The sequence below is a fragment of the Taudactylus pleione genome, unplaced genomic scaffold, assembly GCF_031769625.1.
Source record: "Taudactylus pleione unplaced genomic scaffold, aTauple2 ptg000247l, whole genome shotgun sequence".
Classification (NCBI taxonomy): Eukaryota; Metazoa; Chordata; class Amphibia; order Anura; family Myobatrachidae; genus Taudactylus; species Taudactylus pleione.
In genome coordinates, this window is record NW_028284649.1 from 2283683 (window position 1) to 2298203 (window position 14521).

Here is a 14521-nt window from a genome sequence, read left to right on the forward strand (position 1 = left end):
GATCAATGGAGTCACGGAGGAACCCACAGACTCAGAGATTGTTATTTGAAGGAGCAGAAAGTATATCAGGGGATGGGGGATGGGTGATGTGTTAGTGAGGACAGGGCTGCATGTGACAGGGGCAGTGACATGATGTGAGGAGGGGAATGGAGGCAGCAGGAAGCCACAGACTGAGAGTTATATAGTGGGAGGAGCAGGGTCCCCCAGCAGCACAGAGTATATCAGGTGATGAGTGATGTGTGAACATCTAATTATCAATTAATCTCTTCCTTGTATCCTACAACCAGTTACCTGGATTATTTCAGGATATAACTTTTGAGATTTTGTGGAAGGCAGTGACCTAACAGAACTATCTGTATGTGAGAACGGGAATGGAGGCAGCAGGAAGCCACAGAATGAGTGTTATATAGTGGGAGGAGCAGTGTCCCCCTGCAGCACAGAGTATATCAGGAGATGAGTGATGTGTTAGTGAGGACAGGGCTACATGTGACAGGGGCAGTGACATGATGTGAGGAGGAGAATGGAAGCAGCAGGAAGTCACAGACTGAGAGTTATGTAGAGGAATTAGTAGGGTCCCCCAGCAGCACAGAGTATATCAGGAGATGGGTGATATGTTAGTGAGGACACGGCTGCATATGGCAAGGGCAATGCCATGATGTGAGGAGGAGAATAGAGATATGGGTGGTCCCAAAGAATGAGCATTAGATATTGGGTAGGGTCTCTCAGTAGCACAGCATAGCAATGTGAAGCTCCTGTCACCCTAAGGGGGGAATTCAATTAGCCATGGTAATTTACAGCAAGCTAATTGATCCCCCCGGGGGCTATCCAATTAGCCCCAAAGTGAGGTTGTCAGCAGCACTTTTCAAGGATTTTTTTTTTTACCTCTGCGCAGGCAGTGAAAAAAAAAAAATCCCTGATGACTAAGTGATTAACGGGTGCCGCGACCCTGTCAACGCACAAATACGTGAACTTTTCACGCACTCTGTGTGTTACCGCCCGTTGACACATCAATTTCATGGGCGCTAACAAAGGTATCGGGTGAAAAAGGGAGCCTAATTGAATAGCCTCGGGCGATAAAGCCCAAGGCACCCTCCCTTTTTCACCCCTGTTAAGTTATTTTGGCTATTTGACTCCCCCCCCCCCCCTCTCCTCCTGTACGATAGAGAGTCATGTAACTTGTTATATGAGAACTCCCCTCTTGCATATTGTCAACTGTTACATAGAAAATATGTCGGGGTTCAGTTTTCTCTGACGTTTATGCGGGTGCCCATTTACTGTTTTTAGATCGTTTTATATATCTGTATTAATTGCCTACCTCCATGATTAAGAAACATGCAGTGTGCTTTAATCAGTGCTAAAATCTGTTATCTGAAGGCAGACAGATCCCTTGTCTTTGATATAAAAATGCCAGCGCTTTCATGACTTGGCAGAACTGTGCTTAAGGTGCTCTGTGTGTTTGCAGTAATAAAGAATACCTGAAGTACGACATTTAATTACTCCCCTGCGGTAGCCGCGTGCTGTAGCCATCAAAGATAATCAGAGTAGAGGCTGCTGTGCACAAGATGCTGCAGTCTGACTGCCTAACATTCCCCGTCCCCTCCCTGAGTCACCTGCTGTATTTCTTACATTCTCAGCCTTAAACAATAATCATTTAATAAGTGCTGGGTTGCTGGAAGCCGGTTGCCTGTCGCCTACATAGACTGGAGGCGTCTGAAAGAGAAAACAATAGGTTGTAGGAGAGTCAGTAAGTTAAAGTTATCTGCAGGTGGGCAAAGGAACTTGAACTTTTATCATTTGAAAAATAAAATCTAAGTGCTATTGGGGTCTGTTCATCATCATTTAATTTCTAAAAAAGCAATTGGAGAAATTAAGTGTTCGGGTCATCAAGAAGGTAAAGCAGGAGATATCACAGATATACAACCCCATACACTAGTATCACAGATATCTCCTGCTAACCTTCCTCTCCTGGAATGGCCCGCTGTCCCCATACACTAGTATCACAGATATCTCCTGCTAACCTTCCTCTCCTGGAATGGCCCGCTGTCCCCATACACTAGTATCACAGATATCTCCTGCTAACCTTCCTCTCCTGGAATGGCCCGCTGTCCCCATACACTAGTATCACAGATATCTCCTACTTACCTTTCTCTCCCGGAATGGCCCGCTGTCCCCATACACTAGTATCACAGATATCTCCTGCTTACCTTCCTCTCCCGGGATGGCCCGCTGTCCCCATACACTAGTATCACAGATATCTCCTGCTAACCTTCCTCTCCTGGAATGGCCCGCTGTCCCCATACACTAGTATCACAGATATCTCCTGCTAACCTTCCTCTCCTGGAATGGCCCGCTGTCCCCATACACTAGTATCACAGATATCTCCTGCTAACCTTCCTCTCCTGGAATGGCCCGCTGTCCCCATACACTAGTATCACAGATATCTCCTACTTACCTTTCTCTCCCGGAATGGCCCGCTGTCCCCATACACTAGTATCACAGATATCTCCTGCTAACCTTCCTCTCCTGGAATGGCCCGCTGTCCCCATACACTAGTATCACAGATATCTCCTACTTACCTTTCTCTCCCGGAATGGCCCGCTGTCCCCATACACTAGTATCACAGATATCTCCTGCTAACCTTCCTCTCCTGGAATGGCCCGCTGTCCCCATACACTAGTATCACAGATATCTCCTGCTTACCTTCCTCTCCTGGAATGGCCCGCTGTCCCCATACACTAGTATCACAGATATCTCCTGCTTACCTTCCTCTCCTGGAATGGCCCACTGTCCCCATACACTAGTATCACAGATATCTCCTGCTAACCTTCCTCTCCTGGAATGGCCCGCTGTCCCCATACACTAGTATCACAGATATCTCCTGCTAACCTTCCTCTCCTGGAATGGCCCGCTGTCCCCATACACTAGTATCACAGATATCTCCTGCTAACCTTCCTCTCCTGGAATGGCCCGCTGTCCCCATACACTAGTATCACAGATATCTCCTACTTACCTTTCTCTCCCGGAATGGCCCGCTGTCCCCATACACTAGTATCACAGATATCTCCTGCTAACCTTCCTCTCCTGGAATGGCCCGCTGTCCCCATACACTAGTATCACAGATATCTCCTACTTACCTTTCTCTCCCGGAATGGCCCGCTGTCCCCATACACTAGTATCACAGATATCTCCTGCTAACCTTCCTCTCCTGGAATGGCCCGCTGTCCCCATACACTAGTATCACAGATATCTCCTGCTTACCTTCCTCTCCTGGAATGGCCCGCTGTCCCCATACACTAGTATCACAGATATCTCCTGCTTACCTTCCTCTCCTGGAATGGCCCACTGTCCCCATACACTAGTATCACAGATATCTCCTGCTAACCTTCCTCTCCTGGAATGGCCCGCTGTCCCCATACACTAGTATCACAGATATCTCCTGCTAACCTTCCTCTCCTGGAATGGCCCGCTGTCCCCATACACTAGTATCACAGATATCTCCTACTTACCTTTCTCTCCCGGAATGGCCCGCTGTCCCCATACACTAGTATCACAGATATCTCCTGCTAACCTTCCTCTCCTGGAATGGCCCGCTGTCCCCATACACTAGTATCACAGATATCTCCTACTTACCTTTCTCTCCCGGAATGGCCCGCTGTCCCCATACACTAGTATCACAGATATCTCCTGCTAACCTTCCTCTCCTGGAATGGCCCGCTGTCCCCATACACTAGTATCACAGATATCTCCTGCTTACCTTCCTCTCCTGGAATGGCCCGCTGTCCCCATACACTAGTATCACAGATATCTCCTGCTTACCTTCCTCTCCTGGAATGGCCCACTGTCCCCATACACTAGTATCACAGATATCTCCTGCTAACCTTCCTCTCCTGGAATGGCCCGCTGTCCCCATACACTAGTATCACAGATATCTCCTGCTAACCTTCCTCTCCTGGAATGGCCCGCTGTCCCCATACACTAGTATCACAGATATCTCCTACTTACCTTTCTCTCCCGGAATGGCCCGCTGTCCCCATACACTAGTATCACAGATATCTCCTGCTAACCTTCCTCTCCTGGAATGGCCCGCTGTCCCCATACACTAGTATCACAGATATCTCCTACTTACCTTTCTCTCCCGGAATGGCCCGCTGTCCCCATACACTAGTATCACAGATATCTCCTGCTAACCTTCCTCTCCTGGAATGGCCCGCTGTCCCCATACACTAGTATCACAGATATCTCCTGCTTACCTTCCTCTCCTGGAATGGCCCGCTGTCCCCATACACTAGTATCACAGATATCTCCTGCTTACCTTCCTCTCCTGGAATGGCCCGCTGTCCCCATACACTAGTATCACAGATATCTCCTACTTACCTTCCTCTTGCGGAATTTCCCGCTGTCCCCATACACTAGTATCACAGATATCTCCTGCTTACCTTCCTCTCCTGGAATGTACACTAGTATGGGGACAGAATTAATCACGCTCCGAAAATACAATATTTGCGGACCTTGGCTGCGGGAGCATTCCCCATCTTCAGATGGCGAGTGCTCTTGCAACCCGCTCTTTCCCTATGGGAAGGAGTCCCGGGTTGTGAAGAGGGATTCTTTTGCAAACTCACCGCCCCATCCTGGTCCTTCCACCAGGCGTCAGGGCTGTTGTGTGCATACATGACCTGTAGGTCACACATGTGCACTTCTCTTCATGCTCCGAAAGGAAGCCGCTCACAGAGGCGGCTGATTTTTGGATCAGCTGTCTCCACGCCGGAGCAATGATGAATTGCTCCGGCGCTCGCGGCGAGTTAGTATGTTAATAATTAACATAATGACTAGACCCCTAAGTGGTGATACTCATTCCCAGTGAAGTGAATGGGCTGCATTCTCATGGGTATGTCCGCTCAATTGCTGCCTCTGTTGTGTCCTGACGTGTGCTCTTTATACACTGGAGATGTTATACTTATATTTACAAAGCAGATATAAAAGAGATCATATATTAATAATAATAATGATAATTTTATTTAAATAGCGCATTTCCCTGAAAGGACTGGAGGAGCTGAGGTTATTAATGGTAGCTGCCATATTGTAAACCAGTGTTTCTCTAGAGATTATTGTTAAGGGGGCAGTTTGTGGATTGAACCTATATTCATGAGTATATAGACTATCAATTCATAGGGAAGAGATGGTCTCACGGAGGCATGAGGCACAAGTCGCTACATCATATTTATCCAGAAGTGGCAAACGCTTTCAAACTTATATACAGAGAACCGCATATTTTATGTTTATTATAAGTTATTTATATAGCGCACACTTATTCCGCAGCGCTTTACAGTCACATAAGTCTCTGCCCCTGTGGAGCTTACACTCTATATTCCTTACCCTGTGGACATAGACACATTAGGGTTCATTTTTCGTCAGAAGCCACTTAACCTACCTGACTGGTTTGTGATGAAAGCAGAGAACCCGGAGGTAACCCACAAAAACGCAAGGAGTAAGTACAAACTTCACACAGAATAGGGCCTTAGTTGTGAATTAAACTCATGACCACAGTGCTGTGAGCTAGTACTGCTACCCACCACTTGGAGACCCTTCAGACCCCCTCCACAGCAGTATATATATATATATATTACTGTTTACGCTAGACCTGGGGGCAGGGCAGGGTGTACAGCATCCATTAACCTGGCGGTGGTTTGAAACCGCAACTTTTACCACCCGGTGGGGCTGGCTGCTTTATGGTCGGGCACTCTACTTACAGGTACCAAGCAGCTCCTGTGCCCTCCATGTATAAGGTAAACAAATGAAAAAGCGGCGGCACTCAGGGACTTGAAAGGTCTTTTAATAGTTTCATGAATGAAGAAACTATTAAATGACCCTTCAACTTTCCGAGTGATGCAGCTTTTTGCATGTATGCATGTATGCGTGTGTATATGTGTGTGTGTATATATATATATATATATATATATATATATATTTATTTCCTGGAAGCTTGAGACTGGTTCACATCTGTTTGCTCTCACAGAAGGGAATACCAAGGTTCTTCTGTGAGATTTTGAATATTTTGGAGGAGCTTTGGACAGTTACCGCTGATTCACTAAATGTTGTAAATCTGTTTGAGCTTAACTCTGATCCTTACTATGAACCCATTAGGAGAATATATTTGATTATCAGACTTGGATCATATTTGTGCCCAATTGGGTCGTGATTAATCAGCTGAAGTGCAGCGATACCCACCAAATTTCGATTACCTGTAAATCATGCCCCTATGGGTTATCAATAAAAATGTTATATATATACCAACCCCTGATGAAGTCAAAAGACAAAACGTGTAGGGTTTACCAGTTACGGTTCCATTGACCAGTTGTGTGAAGATTCCCTCCCTAATGAGCTCACACCTGTTTAAAGGTGAGGGTGGGACTCAAATAAAACATCTCCTCTACACTGGCCTTGGCTCACTGATTCATTGGATCTATGTTATGTTTCTTTCTTTGTTTATGTGAACCAGAACTTTGACATGTTGAATCTATTTTTTTATCAAAAATAAACATTTGGTATCTTTTTAAATTGACCTTTTTTGGCCTTCTGCTGGGTGATTTTCTGGTGGAGGGTACACCCACAGGATCCCTCATGGTCTAATGTCAAACAGTTCAAAAGGAGTATACCTTATTTAAACGGTTAGAGGACGGACTTTCACACAGGCAACCTGCTAACTCAAACTCTTATTTTGATTGCACATAGTGCACTTAGGAATTTTAAATTTGTGTGTGTATGTATATGTGTATATATATATATATATCTCATCCACAGTGGTACAGCGGCACTCAGGACTCTTCACAATAGGGTGAAACAACGTGTTTATTTCAATGTTTCGGGATACGGAGACCCCGTCTTCAGGAACACTCACCTCATCCATCCAGGATAAAGCAAATAAACAATTAAGCGCGAGCTGCGCAGGGTTACAGGAGGCAGATTCTTTTTGCGGGTCCTTAGGCCGCGATTAGAATCTGCATCCTGCCATAAAAGCGCAGGACCCGTTTCTGACGGCTTCGCTGCCTAACTAAATTTGCGCCCCTGAGAGAAACGGTCAGTGAGCAGTTAATACAGCCGTCGGGCACCTGCTGTGATGACATGAATTGTATGTTACTGGTAACTGTGAGTGCTGGTCCTTTTATCCTGGATGGATGAGGCGAGTGCATCGATTACGATCTTTATTTGGACCTTGCACCACACCATTGGATTCACTTGACTACTTGATATGTGTATATGTATGTGTGTGTGTGTGTGTGTGTATAGCTATACTAATATAAGATCGTTGTATCTTGTTTGCTCCAAGTTGGCACAAAACACACCAAGGCGATTTTCATGAAAAGGGCATCATTGTGTAGTAGAATCTCCTAGAAATAACCTGCATTTTGTTTCATCTCCATCCGTCAAGTTAATGCTGAGCAATAACAAAAACAAGATGCGCGTTTCAGAGATCAGTGATTTTTTGCTGGAGCTTCAGTGGCCAAGGCTGGTTACCTTGCTGCAGATCCACAAGCAGCAGTGTCTGAGGTGACATCAGCCTGGAACTCCGAAAGGGCAAAACCTAATCAACAGTGTGCGGAAGAGGATGCTCCAAGTGATGGCCATGCGTTACTCCCTAGTGCGAGGTAAAGCAGACCAGCAACCTTTCACCAAAAGCAGTGCATAAAACCACTCAGCACCCCCTGTGCACCACGTGTTCAGTGGTGCCAGGAGTGCAGGCCGTTGCAGGAACGGTATGCAGTCGGGAAGCTGGCGGACGTAATCCCAACGGCCGGCTTCCCGACTGCTTTATCCTGGCGAGGGTTAAATGGCAGGTGGCTAAATCTAGACGCCTGTCACTTTACCGACGCCGGGCATCCCGTTCGAAGTGATGCCGAGCGCGGACATCCGCGGGTGGTCTTAGGGCTCCCAGTGGGACTTAGGGTTAGGCACCCCACGGGAGGTTAGGGTTAGGCTAGGGGGAGGGAGGGTTAGGGTTAGGCACCCCCGGGGGGGCACTTGGGGTTAGGCACCCTCCCAGGGGACTTAGGTTTAGGTGGCGGGAAAGGGGGGGATTAGGGTTAGGCACTGGGGGGAAGGTTAGGCACCCCTAAGGAAGTTTAGGGTTTCAGGGGGGGGAGGTTAGGTTAGTAAATACTTACCTGGGGACGATCTGGATTGTCACCCATGTCGGGCAGCCGCTGTCGGGATTTGAACCGCCGGATGGTAATTCATACCGATTCCGCAGGAACGTGGTAGAGTCAGGCGAATAATCCTTTTGCATCTTCTCACCAAAGGAACGAGGGCTTGTTTGTCACCAGCCGAGAGCTTGTGTCCAACAGAGAACGCTCCTCACGGTTCTGTAATGTGCAACACCATTGTACTGGCATGGTTTAATGTACCAAGTGATCACCTTCATCCCATCATCCAGCATAGGCCTCCTACATGGAGCATGAGCGGTCAGTCACCCAATGGTCTTCACATATTCTGGGATATTCTGGAACGGTGCATTTAAACCACCATGATTCAGGTTAAATGGCTTTGAAATAATGTGCTTTCCCCCTGTACTGCACAATACCAAAGGTTGTAAGACTTCATGCAAGGGCGTATACAGCCTGTAATGGTATGTAGTCAGGAAGCCAGCGGTGGAAATGCCGACCACCGGCTTCCCGACTGTGAAATCCCGGCATGGGACGCCTATCATCAGCCTCACGCCAAAATCCGGTAAGCCTGGTGTCGGGACCTGTTAGCTGTGCGGGGGAGGGGGGGGCTAGGTTTAGGGACTCCCGGGGGCACTTAGGGTTAGGCATCTCCCTGGGTGGGTTAGGATTAGGCTAGGGGAAGGGGGGTTAGGGTCAGGAACCCCCGGGGGGGGGGGGGTTAGGGTTAGGCACCCCCCCAGGAGGGTTAGATTTAGGCAGCGGGGAGGGGGGGTTAGGTTTAGGCACCCCTTGGGGAAGAGTAGGGTTAAGCACTAGGGGGGAAGGTTAGGGTAAGGCACCCCTAAGGGATGGTTAGAGTTAGGGAGGGGAGAGGGGACGGTTAGGATAATTACCAGACGCCATCAGGATCTTCATCTGTTGGGACTTCCAGCGTCGGTATTTCATTCGCCAGGCTTAGGTACGGCATTATGTGATACCGATTCCCCTGTAACGACCAAGTGCTATTTTACAGGTAAAATAAATGAACGGTACTTCCAATATCTGTGATAATTTATTGTATTTTCTGTGCGCAGCATGAACACATTTACTCAATGAGCAACGATGTGTAATCTGTATAGACGATATGACCTACTGAGGATATTACATACCCCTGAGGAGTTATGTGACCACAACTCCTCAAAGGCGCAGATTCGGTTACGCGGCGTTGCCGACGGAAACGAGTCCCAGCGGCTTCCGTGCGTTTACGGCAGAACGCAGATCCTGCTCGCAGCCTACGGAGCTGCAAACAGAATCTGCCGGCCGTAATGCGTCCGCAGCTGGCGGCTAATTAAATCTGCCCCAAAGCGTCACAGATCTCCGAGGTGACCTGTACTTAGGTTCATATTAGGGCTGCGCTATTCTTTTATGATGCACAAACTTTCCTAAGGAACACAGAAATGATGACATAAGAACTCACCATTTATGCAAATGTTAGCGGGCGCTTCTGTGTGTATCTGGATTACTTTTATAGTGGGGCTCTCTCACATTTTATTTACTCTTCCGCAAAGCATCTACCTGGTGGTTAAGTGTAAGTGGGTGCCTATAAAGATGGACACGGTGCTGGAATTATTTAGGCTGTGTAATAATTGAATCGTTCTATGCTCACTGCTGCATTTCACATTACACGACCGCATTACCGCAAATAAAAACCTGTTTAGTATTTCACTTGCATGCGGTACAAGCTGATCTCTCCTATATTGGGACCTTGACACCGGCGTTCTCTGCTTCAGCTGCTGAGTGCAGCCTTTAAGAAGCCTTGACCTTAGACAAGAGACTGATAATGAAAAGGAACGCATACACAAGTAGATGTGGTTAGTAAAGATTCAGCCAGCCTCGCACACAGTCCTTTTGAGCGTTACATTTCAATGCTTAAGACAGAGCTACTGCTTAGGGAGCTTAACACTTTCCCCACCAATGCCTTCACTACCTGTGGATGCTCCAGGTACCGTTCCATTGCAGGAGAAGCTTCAGGAAAGCACGTTGCCAAGTAACTAACTTACACTGGAAGTCGGTGGAGCAACAAAGATCCAGTAGGGACTGCTATTGGTGCTTACACAGAGCGGTGCCATTACTGCTATAGGTGCTCACACAGAGCCGTTAGGGACTGCTATAGGTGCTCACACAGAGCCAGTAGGGACTGCCATGACTGCTATAGATGCTCACGCAGAGCTAGTAGGGACTGCCATTACTGCTATAGGTGCTCACACAGAGCCTGTAAGGACTGCCATTAATGCTATAGGTGCTCACAGAGCGACTTCCATGACGGCTATAGGTGCTAACACAGAGCCTGTAAGGACTGCCATTAATGCTATAGGTGCTCACACAGAGCGACTGCCATGACTGCTATAGGTGCTCACACAGAGCCTGTAAGGACTGCCCTTACTGCTATAGGTGCTCACACAGAGGCGGCAGGTCCTCACAAAGTGCTGGTTGACACTTCAATTACTGCTATAGGTGATCACTTAGAGCTGGTAGAGACTGTCATTACTACTATAAGTGATCACATAGAGCTGGTAGAGATTGTCATTACTGCTATAGGTGATCACATAGAGCTGGTAGAGGCTGTCATTACTGCTCTAGGTGCTCATAGAGCTGACAGAGACTGTCATTACTGCTATAGGTGCTCACATAGAGCTGGTAGAGACTGTCATTACTACTATAGGTGATCACATAGAGCTGGTAGAGATTGTCATTACTGCTATAGGTGCTCACATAGAGCTGGTAGAGACTGTCATTACTGCTCTAGGTGCTCATAGAGCTGGTAGAGACTGTCATTACTGCTGTAAGTGATCACATAGAGCTGGCAGAGACTGTCATTACTGCTATAGGTACTCATAGAGCTGGTAGAGACTGTCATTACTGCTATAGGTGCTCATAGAGCTGGTAGAGACTGTCATTACTGCTATAGGTGCTCATAGAGCTGGCAGAGACTGTCATTACTGCTATAGGTACTCATAGAGCTGGTAGAGACTGTCATTACTGCTATAGGTGCTCACATAGAGCTGGTAGAGATTGTCATTACTGCTATAGGTGCTCACATAGAGCTGGTAGAGACTGTCATTACTGCTATAGGTGATCACTCAGAGCTGGTAGAGACTGTCATTACTGCTGTAAGTGATCACATAGAGCTGGCAGAGACTGTCATTACTGCTATAGGTGCTCATAGAGCTGGCAGAGACTGTCATTACTGCTATAGGTACTCATTGAGATGGTAGAGGCTGTCATTACTGCTCTAGGTGCTCATAGAGCTGGCAGAGACTATCATTACTGCTATAGGTGCTCACATAGAGCTGGTAGAGACTGTCATTACTACTATAGGTGATCACATAGAGCTGGTAGAGATTGTCATTACTGCTATAGGTGCTCACATAGAGCTGGTAGAGACTGTCATTACTGCTATAGGTGATCACTCAGAGCTGGTAGAGACTGTCATTACTGCTGTAAGTGATCACATAGAGCTGGCAGAGACTGTCATTACTGCTATAGGTACTCATAGAGCTGGTAGAGACTGTCATTACTGCTATAGGTGCTCATAGAGCTGGTAGAGACTGTCATTACTGCTATAGGTGCTCATAGAGCTGGCAGAGACTGTCATTACTGCTATAGGTACTCATAGAGCTGGTAGAGACTGTCATTACTGCTATAGGTGCTCATAGAGCTGGTAGAGACTGTCATTACTGCTATAGGTACTCATAGAGCTGGTAGAGACTGTCATTACTGCTATAGGTGCTCATAGAGCTGGCAGAGACTGTCATTACTGCTATAGGTACTCATAGAGCTGGTAGAGACTGTCATTACTGCTATAGGTGCTCACATAGAGCTGGTAGAGACTCATTACTACTATAGGTGCTCACATAGAGCTGGTAGAGACTGTAATTACTGCTATAGGTGCTCACATAGAGCTGGTAGAGACTGTCATTACTGCTATAGGTGATCATATAGAGCTGGTAGAGACTGTCATTACCGCTATAGGTGCTCATAGAGCTGGCAGAGGCTGTCATTACTGCTATAGGTACTCATAGAGCTGGTAGAGACTGTCATTACTGCTATAGGTGATCACATAAACCTGGTAGAGACTGTCATTACTGCTATAGGTGATCACATAAACCTGGTAGAGACTGTCATTACTGCTATAAGTGATCACATAGAGCTGGCAGAGACTGTCATTACTGCTATAGGTGATCACATATAGCTGGTAGAGACTGTAATTACTGCTATAGGTGCTCACATAGAGCTGGTAGAGACTGTCATTACTGCTATAGGTGATCATATAGAGCTGGTAGAGACTGTCATTACCGCTATAGGTGCTCATAGAGCTGGCAGAGGCTGTCATTACTGCTATAGGTACTCATAGAGCTGGTAGAGACTGTCATTACTGCTATAGGTGATCACATAAACCTGGTAGAGACTGTCATTACTGCTATAGGTGATCACATAAACCTGGTAGAGACTGTCATTACTGCTATAAGTGATCACATAGAGCTGGCAGAGACTGTCCTTACTGCTATAGGTGATCACATATAGCTGGTAGAGACTGTCATTACTGCTATAGGTGATCACAAAGCGCTGGTAGAGACTGTCATTACTGTTATAGGTGATCACATAGACCTGGTAGAGACTGTCATTACTGCTATAGGTGATCACATAGACCTGGTAGAGACTGTCATTACTGCTATAGGTGATCACATAGACCTGGTAGAGACTGTCATTACTGCTATAGGTGCTTACATAGAGCTGGTAGAGACTGTCATTACTGCTATAGGTGATCACATATAGCTGGTAGAGACTGTCATTACTGCTATAGGTGATCACATAGAGCTGGTAGAGGCTGTCATTACTGCTATAGGTGATCACATAGACCTGGTAGAGGCTGTCATTACTCCTATAGGTGATCACATAGACCTGGTAGAGACTGTCATTACTGCTATAGGTGATCACATAGAGCTGGTAGAGACTGTCATTACTGCTATAAGTGATCACTCAGAGCTGGTAGAGACTGTCATTACTGCTGTAAGTGATCACATAGAGCTGGCAGAGACTGTCATTACTGCTATAGGTGATCACTTAGAGCTGGTAGAGACTGTCATTACTGCTATAGGTGCTCACATAGAGCTGGTAGAGACTGTCATTACTGCTATAGGTGCTCATAGAGCTGGTAGAGACTGTCATTACTGCTATAGGTGATCACTTAGAGCTGGTAGAGACCGTCATTACTACTATAGGTGCTCACATAGAGCTGGTAGAGACTGTCATTACTGCTATAGGTGCTCATAGAGCTGGTAGAGACTGTCATTACTGCTATAGGTGATCACATAGAGCTGGGAGAGACTGTCATTACTGCTATAGGTGATCACAAAGCGCTGGTAGAGACTGTCATTACTGCTATAGGTGCTCATAGAGCTGGTAGAGACTGTCATTACTGCTATAGGTGATCACAAAGCGCTGGTAGAGACTGTCATTACTACTATAGGTGATCACATATACCTGGTAGAGACTGTCATTACTGCTATAGATGATCACATAAACCTGGTAGAGACTGTCATTACTGCTATAAGTGATCACATAGAGCTGGTAGAGACTGTCATTACTGCTATAGGTGATCACATATAGCTGGTAGAGACTGTCATTACTGCTATAGGTGATCACAAAGCGCTGGTAGAGACTGTCATTACTGTTATAGGTGATCTCATAGACCTGGTAGAGACTTTCATTACTGCTATAGGTGATCACATAGACCTGGTAGAGACTGTCATTACTGCTGTAGGTGATCACATAGACCTGGTAGAGACTGTCATTACTGCTGTAGGTGATCACATAGACCTGGTAGAGACTGTCATTACTGCTATAGGTGCTCACATAGAGCTGGTAGAGACTGTCATTACTGCTATAAGTGATCACATAGACCTGGTAGAGACTGTCATTACTGCTATTGGTGATCAGATAGACCTGGTAGAGACTGTCATTACTGCTATAGGTGATCACATAGACCTGGTAGAGACTGTCATTACTGCCATAGGTGATCACATCGAGCTTGTAGAGACTGTCATTACTGCTATAGGTGCTCACATAGACCTGGTAGAGGTATAGGTGATCCTGGTATAGGTGATCACCTATACCAGGATCACCTATACCTGGTAGAGACTGTCATTACTGCTATAGGTGATCACATAGACCTGGTAGAGACTATTGTTACTGCTATAGGTTGTCAATGCATTAATAAGAATGACATTGTGTAACCTTTCTATAACCGCACATGATAAGGGTTCCTTGAAAGTCACCTGGAAGAATAAGTTATATAGAATAAAAGCATTTCTTACAGCGCA

General features: G+C 46.4%; 1 protein-coding gene across 2 annotated transcripts in view; it reads left to right on the forward strand.

Annotated features, from left to right (window-relative positions):
• Positions 1 to 14521, forward strand: part of CHCHD6 (coiled-coil-helix-coiled-coil-helix domain containing 6) — a 300917-nt gene that overhangs the window by 141298 nt on the left and 145098 nt on the right. The window lies entirely within an intron of this gene.